Source organism: Palaemon carinicauda, chromosome 38 (assembly GCF_036898095.1).
Source record: "Palaemon carinicauda isolate YSFRI2023 chromosome 38, ASM3689809v2, whole genome shotgun sequence".
Lineage (NCBI taxonomy): Eukaryota > Metazoa > Arthropoda > Malacostraca > Decapoda > Palaemonidae > Palaemon > Palaemon carinicauda.
The window spans coordinates 35,005,709-35,020,117 of NC_090762.1; the positions used below are offsets into that span (position 1 = coordinate 35,005,709).

Below are 14,409 nucleotides of genomic sequence, written 5' to 3' on the forward strand. Positions count from 1 at the left end.
GGATAGTCGGAGAGAACATTCCTCTGCCTGGAATGAGAGAGCCGATGGTGGTATTGAGAGAATCTCAATCATCCCAGTATCTCTACTGCAAGATGTGAAGGTGTGAAAATGCGTCCCCTGCTGGTTAGAACACGCCAGAATCATGAAGTCGACGCGCATGAGGCGACTCGGCAGGAGCTGTAGGATCTGTAGAGGGGCCAGACTACGGCCCCTAAGCCTGCCTGAATGATGGAGAGGTATCCTTTAGGTCTTGACCATAGGCCTGGACCGGAACATGTCCCACCCACCCCTTTTCTTTGACGAGTCCGAAAACAGTATCAAGAATGTGGGGAAAGGACGAGAATATCCACTACCATCAAGAGGTTCCATAGGTCAACACCCATTGCAGGTCTAATAGTTCCGCTGGTCCCATAGGGGCCAGGAAGTCCGGTTAAACGTTGCCTGAAACCACCGGAACTTGGACCGCCCCACATGGAACTTATCCTGAGACGACCGTTCGTACTATAGACGGGTCAATGAGGAAAGGAGAACTAGGAAACGTTCCAAGGTAGGGCTGAAAGCTCTGCTTGACTGAGAACAGGTACTGCGACTCTCCTCAGTCTTGCCACAGTCAACTGAAAGGAAGGCTCGGAGGATGTGGCAACAGAATCTGGCGTCCCCAGGTAGTCACCCATCCAAGTACCGACCAGAACCGACGTTGCTTAACCTCGCTGGACGGACGAGAAGCGGGGTTTCCAACGTGGTAAGGCCGTTGACTCAATATCATGGCCAGATACTCCAGATGTTGAGGCAGAAGAAGAGAAGGCTCCAAGCAAAATACCATGAACCCACACTCATGGTAAGCATCCGGAAACTTGTCCCGGCGCTGAAGAAGGTCGAACCCGAGCCTACCGGAGTTGACCAGCCCTCCAAAAAGCAGAGGAGGCGGAAGCCTGCACCTGAGCGGCCATGAGGAAAGCAGGGAGAGTCCTCTGGGGAAAAAAAACCTGCTATGCCACGGCGGGATAGCCACACTGCATCATAAGCAGGAATACTTGCAGTCTAGGCTGGATTCGACGAGCTCCCTGGAAGATGGATGGAACGGAAACAGAAAGTACCCGTCCTTCCGATCCAGGGTTTAAGGAGTCCTGTCGCCTCGTTATCAGTCTGATCGATTCTGCTGTTCTACGCTGGCCGAAGTTTGTTCGACAAACTTGATCAGGGCTGAGAGGTCGACTACGGAACTCCCCTCTCAGATCCTTCCTTACAAGAAAGGATCGACTGAAGAGGCCGGGGGTGAAGCCGTCGATGATCCTATGGAGGACCTTCGCCTAAGGTATGGATCATTCTGCCCAACCGGGCAACTCTTTCCGACGCTATGGCGTAGAGGTTCAGAGACACTGAATTCGCTGACAGAGACGGCAGGCGCGATATCCTTGGCTGATCACAGAGATTGTGCGGGAATGGGCATCAGGAAGCTGTCATCCGGATGAGTAACCTTAAGCATCCTCCCAGCGAGAAACCTGCAATCCTAGAGTCCGTGAACTCTGCCGGTCCTTTTAGGACTATGCCCCCCCGGGGGAGCCTCCCGTGCCATCTGTTCCTGACAGGAGGAAACTGCAATTGGACACCTTGTCCCAGTTGTCGTAGCCGATAACTTAGGCCGACGTGGTTGAAAGAAAAGGGCGCTGGAGCCCTGCAGAGTCTGGAAAAAAGCGCCTTGGAAGAGTGAAAACGGAAGTCGATTTCCTCCGCACAGCCGCTGTCTAAGTCTCTGTCCTTGGGCACAAACAAACTCTTCTCAAGGATGGAAGGGTGTCTGAGGTTGTCGACCTCCACAGATGAGACACCCGAAGGAAGCCCTCAGTCAGCGCATCCAGATGGTACAACATCAAGCTTGTCCGCAAGTTAGATACTTAACGACGAAAGGCCAAGGTGCCTGAGCCCAAGAGGAGGAAAGTACCCATGATCTTCCTGTAGCTTCCTTGAACCAAACCTCGGGCCGTAACCGAGGAGGGAAAGGACCTGGTAAGCCCCCAGAGGAAGGGGTAAGCAGTCACCCCTTGGCCGATGGAGAAATCTCAAACGGAAAGCCCCCCGCCAAAAATCCTTACAAGGAATGACGGGGAAGGGCCTACCCAGGTTCTGGAAAGGGGAGTATTGCTCAGACCTCCCTGAAGTTTCTTCCTATTCTTGCAAGTGCCATGCTCTGCGTTTACGGGGTGAGGCCGTGTTCTGGAAATACACTCCAGAAGAACTTGCCAGGCTGGCCATGCTGCGAAAACCCCAATGGGAATCGTGGTCGCAATCGACCTGGAGCTCGCGCGATGGTAATTCAAAGATTTGCGCGTGGGCGAACGTGGAAGCGCCCATGCGCGGTCACGCAGGAACGCAAACGAAAGTGAGCGAAGGAGCGCAGAAGGAGGACGAGCGTGGTAGGAAGGGCGAGAGCTGGTGGTCGGCGAGCGATAACCCATAGACGAGCAATGAATACTGCAAGAATTAAGCCGACGTTCGTGCGTAGAAACACTGTAGGTTCGCGCGACGGAACACCGTCCGTCCGCGCGATGGAATACCGTTGATTCACGCGCGGACGAACATTGGAGAGCATGTGCGCGACACGCGCATGAGCGTAGACGTGCAGGCACATGGGCGTGTGGGCGCGCAGGCGAATGATCGCGCGGGCGCGCAGGCGAATGATCGCGCGGGCGCGCAGGCAAGCAGTCGCGCGGGCGCGCAGGCAAGTAGGCGAACAGTCGCGCGGGCGTGCAGGCAAGTAGGCGAACAGTCGCGCGGGCGCGCAGGTGAACGGTCACGCAGGAGAACGGTTGCGCGGGCTCGCAGGCGAACGGTCGCGCGGGCGCGCAGGCGAACGGTCGCGCGGGCGCGCAGGCGAACGGTCGCGCGGGCGCGCAGGCGAACGGTCGCGCGGGCGCGCAGGCGAACGGTCGCGCGGGCGCGCAGGCGAACGGTCGCGAGGGTGGGCAGGCGAGCGGTCGCGAGGGTGGGCAGGCGAGCGGTCGCGAGGGTGGGTAGGTGAATGAGCGCGAGTCCAAGGCGGCGAACGCAAGCGTTAGCGCGATGGCGAGGAAACGCGCTGCCGCGTGGGCGAGGAAGACCTCTGGCGATATGGATCATCAGATGATCGGTGGTGAGCTGGTGAGCGCTAACGCGCAGGTTGGCGATGGCGCGTTGTGGCATGTTGACGCGTTGGCGAGCGATGGCGAGCAGCATGCGCAGGTGAGCGATCGCGCGATGGCAAGCAGCATGCGCAGGTGGGCGGTCGCGCGATGGCGAGCAGCATCCGCAGGTGGGCGGTCGCGCGATGGCGAGCAGCATGCGCAGGTGGGCGGTCGCGCGATGGCGAGCAGCATCCGCAGGTGGGCGGTCGCGCGATGGCGAGCAGCATCCGCAGGTGGGCGGTCGCGCGATGGCGAGCAGCATCCGCAGGTGGGCGGTCGCGCGATGGCGAGCAGCATCCGCAGGTGGGCGGTCGCGCAATGGCGAGCAGCATGCGCAGGTGGGCGATCGCACGATGGCGAGCAGCATCCGCAGGTGGGCGATCGCGCGATGGCGAGCAGCATGCGCAGGTGGGCGATCGCGAGCTAGTAGCTGGCGAACCATGTTCCTTCAGAAGCGTTGGAGAACGTTGGCGCGCCGGTTGTAACACACTCGGGCGATACGGAGATCGCCGAGAGACAGGTGATCGCTGACGTGTAGAACGCTGTTGAATAGGCGATACTAAAATCGCCTGTGCGCGCTGGCGAGCAGGTGAACGCTGGCATGCAGGTGATCGCTGGCGAGCTGATGATCGCTGGCGAGCTGATGATCGCTGACGAGCAGAAGGCAACACGTGGAAGCCTGCGCATAGAAGAAGAGTCCTTGACCCAGACCTGAACCAAAGTTCTAGATCGCGAGGGCGAACGTGGGCGCACAGGGCGCATAACAGGAACCAACAGGAACAGCAGGGATGATCATCATAAGAGCGCTGACGAACAGGAGAGCGCTGGCGAAAGGAGAGTGCTAGCGATCAGGAAGCGCTGATGAGCAGGAGAGCGCTTGTGCACTAACACTGAGCAGGAGCAGGAGAGAACACAGCAGAAGGGCGCGCAGGGGAACCCTGACACGCAAGGGAAGAACCATCGTGGGAGGCAACCCTTTGCCCCGAAGGGAACGTTGTCCGTCGGGAGACAGATGTCCATCGGAAGACCGTTGCCTGTCCGCCGGGAGACTGATGTCTGTTGGAAGACCGTTGTCCGTCGAGAAGACCGTTGCCTGTCCGCCGGGAGACTGATGTCTGTTGGAAGACCGTTGTCCGTCGAGAAGACCGTTGCCCGTCGGAAGACGAGATCAGACTGCTGTCCATCTGCACCAACGCGGAAGATCAAGAAAAAGGAGTTGTAGGCTGCAAACGGAGATTCAAAAAGGCGCCTCTTAGCACCCTTATAGGGAGATGAGAGGCCCTTACGACGAGGCGGACGGTGGGCCTTACGGCAAAGGAGGCCAACAGCAACAGCAGCAGAAAAATCCTCCGAAGAGGAGTCTCTATGAGTGTACTCTCTCGCAAACGAAAGAGAAACACTCCGTAGAAGAGACTGGTCAGCCAGTGACCTAAAAGGAGCAATCCTCCGAAGAGGGGCTCCTGCAGTTGCCCAGCCCCTTGAGCGAAACTGCAGGTGTGACCGCTCAGCACCAAGAGCATAGTCGCACGAAAAAAAGGCAAGAGAAGAACCCCCCAAAAGGGGAAAAACTCAAGCCTGGACAGGAAAAACTTCCCTCGGAAGGAAAGTTACCCGCCCAAGGAGGCAAGCCTCCTGAGAGTTCAAAAATGAACTGGAGAGCTGTCCATCGTCACGGGAGTACTTCCAGTAGAAGGAGACACGCCCCTGACGAAAATCCAAGGGAGGAGGCAGCAACAGCCAAATCCCCAGGCCTCAACAAGACAGCTCACACCGTTGCCATATTACAGAAACGAACTAGATCGGTAACTGTAAAAAAATAAACAAAAAATCATTAGTACACAAGCATTCCCCGGGAAGGCTCCGAAGAGGAATCCCGAGGGAAAGGAAACAAGAATTACACAACAGGTACGTGCCCTCACAACCACTTACACTCACGGAAGGAGAGCTGTAACCAAAACAGAATTATAACAATTATAATTATGAAACTATGTAATTATGTAATTTAAAAATTAATGAACACTAAAGAAAGAACGAAAACCTCGAAAGGAATCGTTCTACAAGCTGAAAAATTAACAAGTACAATTAGATTCATAAACTAATTGAGACAAACGTACGGCGTAGCAACCCCCCATACGGAAAGGAAGCTACAAGGGCGAAGTAACACGTAGTAAAAGGGTGAACGACCTCAAGAGAGAGAGAGAGAGAGAGAGAGAGAGAGAGAGAGAGAGAGAGAGAGAAAGACCGAAGTCAAAATCGATCGCCACCCATAAAATTACGCCATGGTGGCCTAACTGCCGAGGACTCCACGTAGATATCGCACACTACACACACAACTCTGAAAAGGAAACTTACTGATTTCTATACTCAAATAAATATACAAACATGAAAATATGTTTACATATATATTGAGTAAAAGAAAAGTAAGCGATTAAGTAAAGACAAAACAAACAATGGCTGCCAAGAGAGGACCAAGACAGAGACGTCTGTCACAGTCCGAGCCAAAAGTGAAAGTGGGCATTCATCTGTGTGTGAGGGGGGGGAGGGGTAGCTAGCTACCACTCCCCTACCCCCCCGCTAACTAGCGCGGGGGTAATACACCCTCGTTAAATTCTAATGGCTCGCCATTTCAGCTGCGCTAAAAGGTAAACCCAATGTAAATAGCGTGGTTTGTATTTCGGTTACGGAACAAATCAGTTTTCTGGGTACGTGTTTCACCGTTGTTGCGGCAAACACATGCTCTCTACAGGTCCTTTTTTTACCTGACAAAAGCATACAAATCCATCACAAGAGTGGGTCATTATTTAAGGTCAGCACACATTTATAAGCAGTTCTGATGAGACAGGGAGGCAGCAAGTCTATCTTTCGTCTCCTGTTCCCTTCTCAAAAGATGGTCTGGCAACTTTGGAAGGTTCTCATTAAACTGCTGGCCTGCTATCTCCGGATCCAACTTCGAGACGGAGAAGGTTAGATGTACCTCTTTCCACTTCTCACAGGTGGGCATAGCTAGAGATAACAGTTCGCATTTCTCTAGAATTGCGCAGGGTTTGCCCTCTTCGACTGCTCTCATGACACAGTCTAGAGCTTTCCCCGAAAGGGGGAAGGCTCTGGAGGGAGGAGCAATGAAGGTTGGGTGCTTCTTGCTCAATGCTGAGACTTTGGAGTTACTATATCCGGCTCCTTCCTTCGGTATAGTCTCCTCACAGTCTCACATGGCAATCTGGGTATGCTGAAAGCTGGGCCAGAATTGAAGCTCTTCAAGGGGTTTGGCCCCCAACTTCTCCGAGATATAAAGCTTTCCATTCATCATGGAAATGTGTTCCGTATACCTGCAGGGGTTGGTTTCGGAGCAGTGAGGGAGGTCAGATATTTTAAGGGGCTTAGCAGAGCCCCTGGAAGCGCCACGGCGTTTCCCTTCCTCTACCTCTCTCTTCGTCTCTTTGAGAACTTGCTTATTCTCCTCTTGTTCCTTCCGGAACAGTGTCAACATCTGCTGGATCAACTCTAGGAGCGCTTTGCTCATGCTGACCTGTATGGCTAGTTGGATAGTTGGAGCTGAAGAGGTTGACAGCATAGGTTGATATGCTGACACAGTGAGCCGAGGGTCCTTAGTCACCGTCGAAACGGATCCTTCTTCCTCGTGGGTGGTTGAACCACTTCTTCTTCAGGGCCTTCTTGCAGTAGATCCTGTCCGGTGTCAATGGACACCTCCGACATCCGTTCTTGGTGGATGTCCAAGCCTTGCAGTGCCTTGTTAATATCTGCGTCCACTGTCCGTTGGATAAAGGGAGGCTGGACCTGTATCTGTGGCACAACCATACTGGATTGAGCCTTAGGGAACAGTAGGCACTTCAGAGATTTGCTAGGTAGGTAAGGTCCCGGAGAGTTCTGGAAGCCTCATACTCACCTTCGAAGGGTTTCCCTTGCTGTATCCCTTGACTCCGTAGTGTCAGGGATATCTTCTCCAAAGCCGTCGGTCAGCAAGGTCGAGCAGTTGGAGCAACCCTTCGGGTCCCAGTACCTCAGGGATCCAGCTATGATGCAGCAGGGGTCATGAGACCTGTACATCGTATGCCCACAAAAGTTCTTACTCTTGTGGTTGCGAAACACAACTCACACTTCACCATTGGCTCCTCCTGTAAGGGAGAAAAAGGGTGAAATGAGTACTCGGTTGTTTATATCATTGATGTAATGCATACTTAAAATACGGGTCCCAGTACCTCAGGGATCCAGATACGATGCAGCAGGGGTCATGAGACCTGTACATCGTATGCCCACAAAAGTTCTTACTCTTGTGGTTGCAGAACACAACTCACACTTCACCATTGGCTCCTCCTGTAAGGGAGAAAAAGGGTGAAATGAGTACTCGGTTGTTTATATCATTGATGTAATGCATACTTAAAATACGGGTCCCAGTACCTCAGGGATCCAGATACGATGCAGCAGGGGTCATGAGACCTGTACATCGTATGTCCACAAAAGTTCTTACTCTTGTGGTTGCAGAACACAACTGTACACTTCACCATTGGCTCCTCTTGTAAGGGAGAAAAAGGGTGAAATGAGTACTTAGTTGTTTATATCATTGATATAATGCATACTTAAAAAATAGTAATACAGTAATTACTATTATATTTAATAGCTATAAGATTCAGGGCCTCTGTAACACGGTTTTTTGGACTTTGCTCCTTAACAAAGCATCAGATGTAGCTGAAAGTTGACATATGTATGTTTTACAACCACACACAAATTTTGTCAGCATTATCAATAACCTAAACCCAATAGTTTGAATTTTTATAGAGTAAAAAATGATCTAGCCGACGCCATGACCAGTGATAACGAGCCAAGAGTCGAAAACATTCATTACGTAAGCAATGTAAACAGCTTTGGACAAAATTTTGCCCCGCCCATCCACCAGACACCCATTCACCTTCTTCCATCGACTCTGAAACCCATAACATTCAAGAATGGCTAACAGGATCTGGAATTGCCCCCGTGGATGCAAAACTGCATTTGTCTTACGACTTGCAACTTTATACAGTCAAGAGAAAGCCCGTGGCCATATTTACTATAGCCTGAATAGGTAATTATCCAGTTTCTAGTTTAAATCCAATGTTTATGGTCTGATTTGTACCTAGCGTAACATGATTATAATATTTGTAATGTCATTCAGGCTTTTGAACATTTCCATTAACTATTCACTATGCCACCAAGAGAGAGAGAGAGAGAAAGAGAGAAATTGTATGTAAACAGTCTTTATATAACTATTTTGGTTAAAATAAGATTTTGTGCTAAAATCTCCACCAGACCAACGGATCATCCGATATAATTTCTTTTCTTCTTCTTAGGCCGTACGACCGTGTTGGCTATGTTTTGGGCATGACTGCATTTTGTAAATAAATCATGAATAGTTTTAGGAGCTTTATTTGTACATCTAATGGGAATTTATAGAAGTAAAGTGAACATAATTAATTTATCCTTTAAAATAATTACTACATGTAGCAAACAAATAGTAGTAAAGATGATAATGCAATGAAGGAATGATACCATACTTTATCTTTAGCTTCATCAACGGCAATAACATACCCAGTTGCCATAATTTGTCAGCTTAATGAAATAACCTATCATCTAATGTTAAACTTAATTTCTGAGGCCATGGCTTATTGCACAGTGAAAAAAACATGACAAAGACTTTATGAATGGCAGAACGATACATAAATGTGGGTGGGGTATCTGTGCTAGTGTAGTAATACTACTGTAGCAGTAGTGCCCCAACAGTAGTATACATGAATTAAACATTTAGGCCAACTGCTGGAATCCTTGAGGATCATTTAGCACTTCTTACAACTACTTGAGAAATGAGTTTTTATAGCCAGAATTTAAATTTTCTGATCCAACAATGCCCATGATAGCCTTTAGTGTTATCCTGAAGGCCAAAGTGGGTGGAGCCTCATGAAGTCATCATTTTGACGATAATTATTGGGGAAGGTTTAAAGCCAAAATACGGTACCGGCTTCTATTTTTTTTTTTCTCAGTAAGTAGGTAGGTAGATAGACAATAAATAAAAATTGCTTGACATTGGATAAAGCAGTTATCAAATCAAGCTGGACTACTACGTTTTTGAAAATTACCAACTATTCCATACACTTTGTCAATCTGATTGTGACCTATAAAGTAGACTGTAATTTCTTAGGAAACTTATTTTGGGAGTTAGACAAATAATCGAAGTGTTTTTGTATTTATTAACATCTTTTGTTCGTTTGTTCATTATGACAATTCTCAGTGGAGAGGTTTCAGAGTTCATAAAGGTGTACTGCTTTGCTTTTATTTACACTTTTGTGTTATTGTTGGCAGAGGTATAGCCTTCGTTACGTATAACCAATCATCGATCGAGAAAGAGAGAAGAAATGCCGTCATAAGTTACGTAACGAGTGCGTTCTAAACCTTTTCTCTGAGTAAGTTTGTCTTCAAAAATCGTCACTTTTACTTAATAAAGTACCAAATTTATTCAACCTACGTAATGCAGAATATAGTCAAATTTTATGTGTAGATATAATGTGCATTCTGAATAAGCGTTATATTTATGAAATTCATAGAAAAAAAGTTATTGCGAAAAAACCTTGTTACAGAGGCCCTGAATCTCATAGGATAGTGAGCTAGAAAGGAAATGGGAGAGACACATATCTGTGTTTCCTCTCACAGGCAATTGCTGAGACCTCCGTCAATATTAATATCTAAATTCATTATAAGGGAAAATACAGAGTGGAAGAACTCTGGTACGTAGAGCCGGAGCTAGTGAATATTTATATTAACTCCTCCACCTGTAAGATATTAATACTAAATGGTGTTTCATGAGTGTCCCGATAATCAAAGGATTCATCAGGGTGTTGAGGGAATGCTTCAACCTCAGCATGTTATGCGGTCCAAACAATAGACTGCGAAAGGATACACAGAGTATGTTAGAAATACTTGTACTACTGTATTGTTAAATACTGTAGTTTTCCAACTACTGTATTCTTATATACTATAGTTTTACTGGCTACTGTATTGTTGTATACTGTAGTTTTACCAGTACACTGCCGGGGCTAGGCTAGTGCCTGGCAGCACCAAGTGATAGAGAGAGAAAGCATGGAAAGGAGGGTTTCCTATTATTATGGTTTAGCACAATAAATGGAAGTGTAGGAGAGCTACTGCCGCCTACTGTCTCTTTGCCAGAATGAGAATTCGTATGGAAGGGGAGGAATGCATCTGATTCTAGCCTCCATCCAGCCACAACTTTTGCCGCCGGCTGTACTGCCGGTTGCGAGGTCTGTGGATGGCAGTCCAAGAGAGGACTGAAGAATTCTCAACAGTAATTTATGTTTCCTACTGGCAGCCGTCAGGGCCGGCTAAGTTTTCTCCCAGGGGCATTCGCTAAAGGACACTGAAGGACAGAGGGGGGAGGGAAAAGGGTCTTATAGTTTGCATGGGAGAAAGGCGACGGCAAGTATGCCGCCTACTTTCGGCTGTAAACCAAGGAAGCATGGTTCCTGTGCCGACACCGTCTTGGTCGGCTGAGGAATAAGAATTCCCCAGTCGACGACATTGTCGGCTATAAGACATGTCTTATAGTCTACAAGAGAAAGGTGGCGGCAGGTATGCCGTCTACTTTCGGTTGTAAACTAAGGAAGCATAGCTTCCCATGCCGACAATGTCGTGGGTAGCAGAGGAATCACGACTCCCCTGTCGGCGACATTGTCGGCTACAAGACAATACACCCTGAGTTACCGTCACTCTTCGAAGCCGGGATACTCGGCGGCAAAGAAGATCGACGGTAAAACTATCTAAGTCAAGCCGGAGTTAACTACTCGGTGGCGATAACGAAAGATAGGGTTGCCGCTTGGGATGGCTGCGCTCAAGGGGGAGGAAGGGTTTATCCTCTTTTCTCTAAAAGAGAAACGTATCGAATCATACAAATAAATTCTAGGGGATATATATCCCCAACCGAATTAATAGGAATGATACAAAAGGTTAAACAATGGGATTTACATTACTAACGTATACAAAACGTTATCCATAGAAAGTAATGTTATATATTAGAAGAGGAAATATTATATATATGGAATCTTCACTAGTATAATTTTGCCAAACTAGCTAAAAAGTTTCTTTATAGCTAAATACCGAGAGCATCGCACTACTAACTAAATAATTGCATTTATGATGTGCGACAGCTGTCTCAAAATGGCCGCCTCCAGAGTTGGCTGTGCTCCACTTAACACAAATTATGCCAATTCAAACTGTGAGAAGGGAGCTATGAATTATACACAGGAAAGATTATAAATACTGTACTCAACTTTCTAGAGGATGAGGATGCTGGCGATTGCATGATAATATTCCAAGAAACAGTAACAACACCGAGAGAAACGTGGGAGCGCACTTTGCTTAAATGCTACACTTCAAAGGAATGATGGGCCGCAGTAGTACAGGGAGGGGGTCCACCGGGTACCTTGATAACGGCTCCCCTTTCATTCGCCACTCTTCCCCCTCAAAGAGTTAAATCTATTCGGGGTGAAGATTTCTATGTGTCTTATCAAGAAATATGTCCCCTGATATAATGCGATATCCTTAAGATATATTAAGGATACTCGCGCCAGGAGTTAGAATTCTGGAGACCTACGATAATTCTCTGGGAGTATCACTGTAGTAAATATCCCTTAGAAAGCTACCTAAAGGAACCTTTCATCAGGATGACATGGCCGAGCCCAAAAAATGAGAAAAAAAGAAAAAAAAAATTGCTGCAAGTTTGAACTTTTGTAGTTCTACTGATTCAACTACCCGATCAGGAAGATCGTTCCACAACTTGGTCACAGCTGGAATAAAACTTCTAAAATACTGTGTAGTATTGATCCAGTGTTGATTTTATTGTTACGTTACAGAGCCTTAGAATCGTTTATATGTTGTGATGGTAAGAACCCTAGTCTGACTCAGTAGATAGGAGTTTGCTTTGCTAAAGGTTAAATTTCCCGGGGAAGTGTGCTTCATTCCTGGACCACAAGGCACTAGAAGAGTTGGAAGACCCAGGCCTACATGGCTGAGGATTATGAAGTGTGAAGTAGATCATGAATGGAGAAGTATTGATTTAAAAGCTTAAGATATAAGCGACTGGCAAAATCTAACCGAGGCCCTTTGGATCAATAGTTGTAGGATGAGATGATATATACAGTATGTATACGGTGCAAATAAGTACAATGCCCTACTTCCTTAAAAAAAAAGGGGGGGGGAGATCCCAATGATATAAGACGTGTATAAAATTATGTGTAATTTTGTAATTACACAGCAAACTTTAAAAATTTCTTCCATCATATATGCTGTTTACTGCATACACTTCACACAGCTGATTTTTTTTTCCTTCCTTGTCATTCCGCTGTCAAACCTTAAGCGGTGTTTACACAGGCGAGCAGCTCGTCGAGCCTGGCTCGACAACCCTGTGTTTGAATTGATGTTCGAGCGTGTAAACGGGCTATTTGGTTGTCGAGCGCGCTCGTCGAACGGCTCAATGAAAGTCAGTCAGACTCATCTTGACTTTTGTGGGCGGAGCTACATTGTTTGACGAGCGGTGTGAACTTGTGAACGGGTGTCGAGCAACGAACCTCAGTTGTTATTCAAACCTGCTAGAGGAAACATCATCAAAGAAATGCATAATTGCTGCCATTAATGAAAGTAAGAATGAGAAGGAAGTCGTACTTGATTTCATACATGCATATCGAGCTCATCCAGCTTTATGGAGAGTTAAATCAAAAGACTATTCCAATAAAGTAGCCAGAAACAAAGGAATAGCGGACACTCAGTCTTTCATGTGGAGTTATGGCCTTCCTCATAGTAATGAAAGGGCTGACACGATTCGGTAGATCAATGTACGTATTTTCATCCATACGCAAATAATTGCGCCAGTCATCAGGCTCTAATTTTAAAGCAACAAGCAAGTTGGTATATGAAAATTTCTCTCTTTTGATTTTTTTTTTCCTTCTTAGTGCCACTGCTAAAGCAATGGCTATCAAATCGTCCTGGTCGAGAAACATATTGACGTTGTTATAGCACGAGGCACACTGAGGCTCGATGTACATGTACTGTCTGAAAGCTCTTCGAGCCGTTCTACAAGTAGGTTCGACAACCGGGCTTGACGAGCTGCTCGGCCGTGTAAACCCTGCTTTAAACTCGCACTTCAAAGAATCCAAAGATAATTAAGGTCAAATAACCTGCCAATGAATCAATTAAGTAAAAGTAACAAATTAAAACATTCAATATCTTGAACCACGTGGTAGAATTTTTGGTTCAAGATTTGGTTGCATAAAAGTATACGAGTACAGTATATTTGTTTTCTAATTTGTAAATCACTGATCATCAAAGCTAAGAAGTAAAGTAATCCCCGTCCCCCTCAAAAAAAAAAAAAGTTAAATAAGTATTACAAAATCGCATAATAGCAAACATTTATGAATAAAGATATTTTTTCCGTGTTTGGTTTGTTAAACAATCACTGTATCAATTATTATATAAAATTATATGAATTTAAAATCTACAAATAAAAACACTTACTGAATGAAATTTAAACGAAAAATGGTTAAAACTAAACGCTTCTTTTTAAGCTTTCGCCATAATGAACAACAGTGAACGCACCATTAAGGATACTGGAACTGCAAGAAGATAAAAAGAAACGTTTTATTCATTGAAGAAGGAATAAAAAGAAAACTATATATATCATGTGTTGGAAAATGGAGTAAAAAACTAGATTAAAGAGGAAAACTAAGGAGATACCGATGGAGGGATTCCCTCCTGCCATCAACTGAACGGAATAAAGTTTTTTCTTTAGTGTTTAGTTTGTTACACAGTTACTGCATTAATTATTAGATAAAATTTAATGAATCCAAAATCACTTCCTGAATGGATTTAAAAGGAAGGTGATCAAATCAAACGTTTTTTCTTTTAAGATTTCGTCAAAATGAACAACAGCGAACGTACCCATTAAATCTGCTGGAAAAGCAAGAAGACGGCAACAGGGTGCCATTTGTACGATAATTATCGTACGTGTACGATTATTTTAGGTACAATACGGTGTAAGAGACATACCTTAGGTATATACATTGTGTGCGTGTTTAATTAAACAACCATACGAACATATTTTGAAATAAGTGTACCATGTAACTCCTTAATAATTATATTCAAACTGTGTACGATAATTTTAGTTGAAAAACGACAATTCTAAGCTAATGTACGATAA

The 14,409-nt window shown here is 46.4% G+C and overlaps 1 pseudogene; it reads right to left on the reverse strand.

The window, feature by feature from the left end:
* Nucleotides 1–637: 637 nt before the first annotated feature.
* Nucleotides 638–756, reverse strand: LOC137630734 (5S ribosomal RNA; annotated as a pseudogene).
* Between the last annotated feature and the right edge of the window lie 13,653 nt (nucleotides 757–14,409).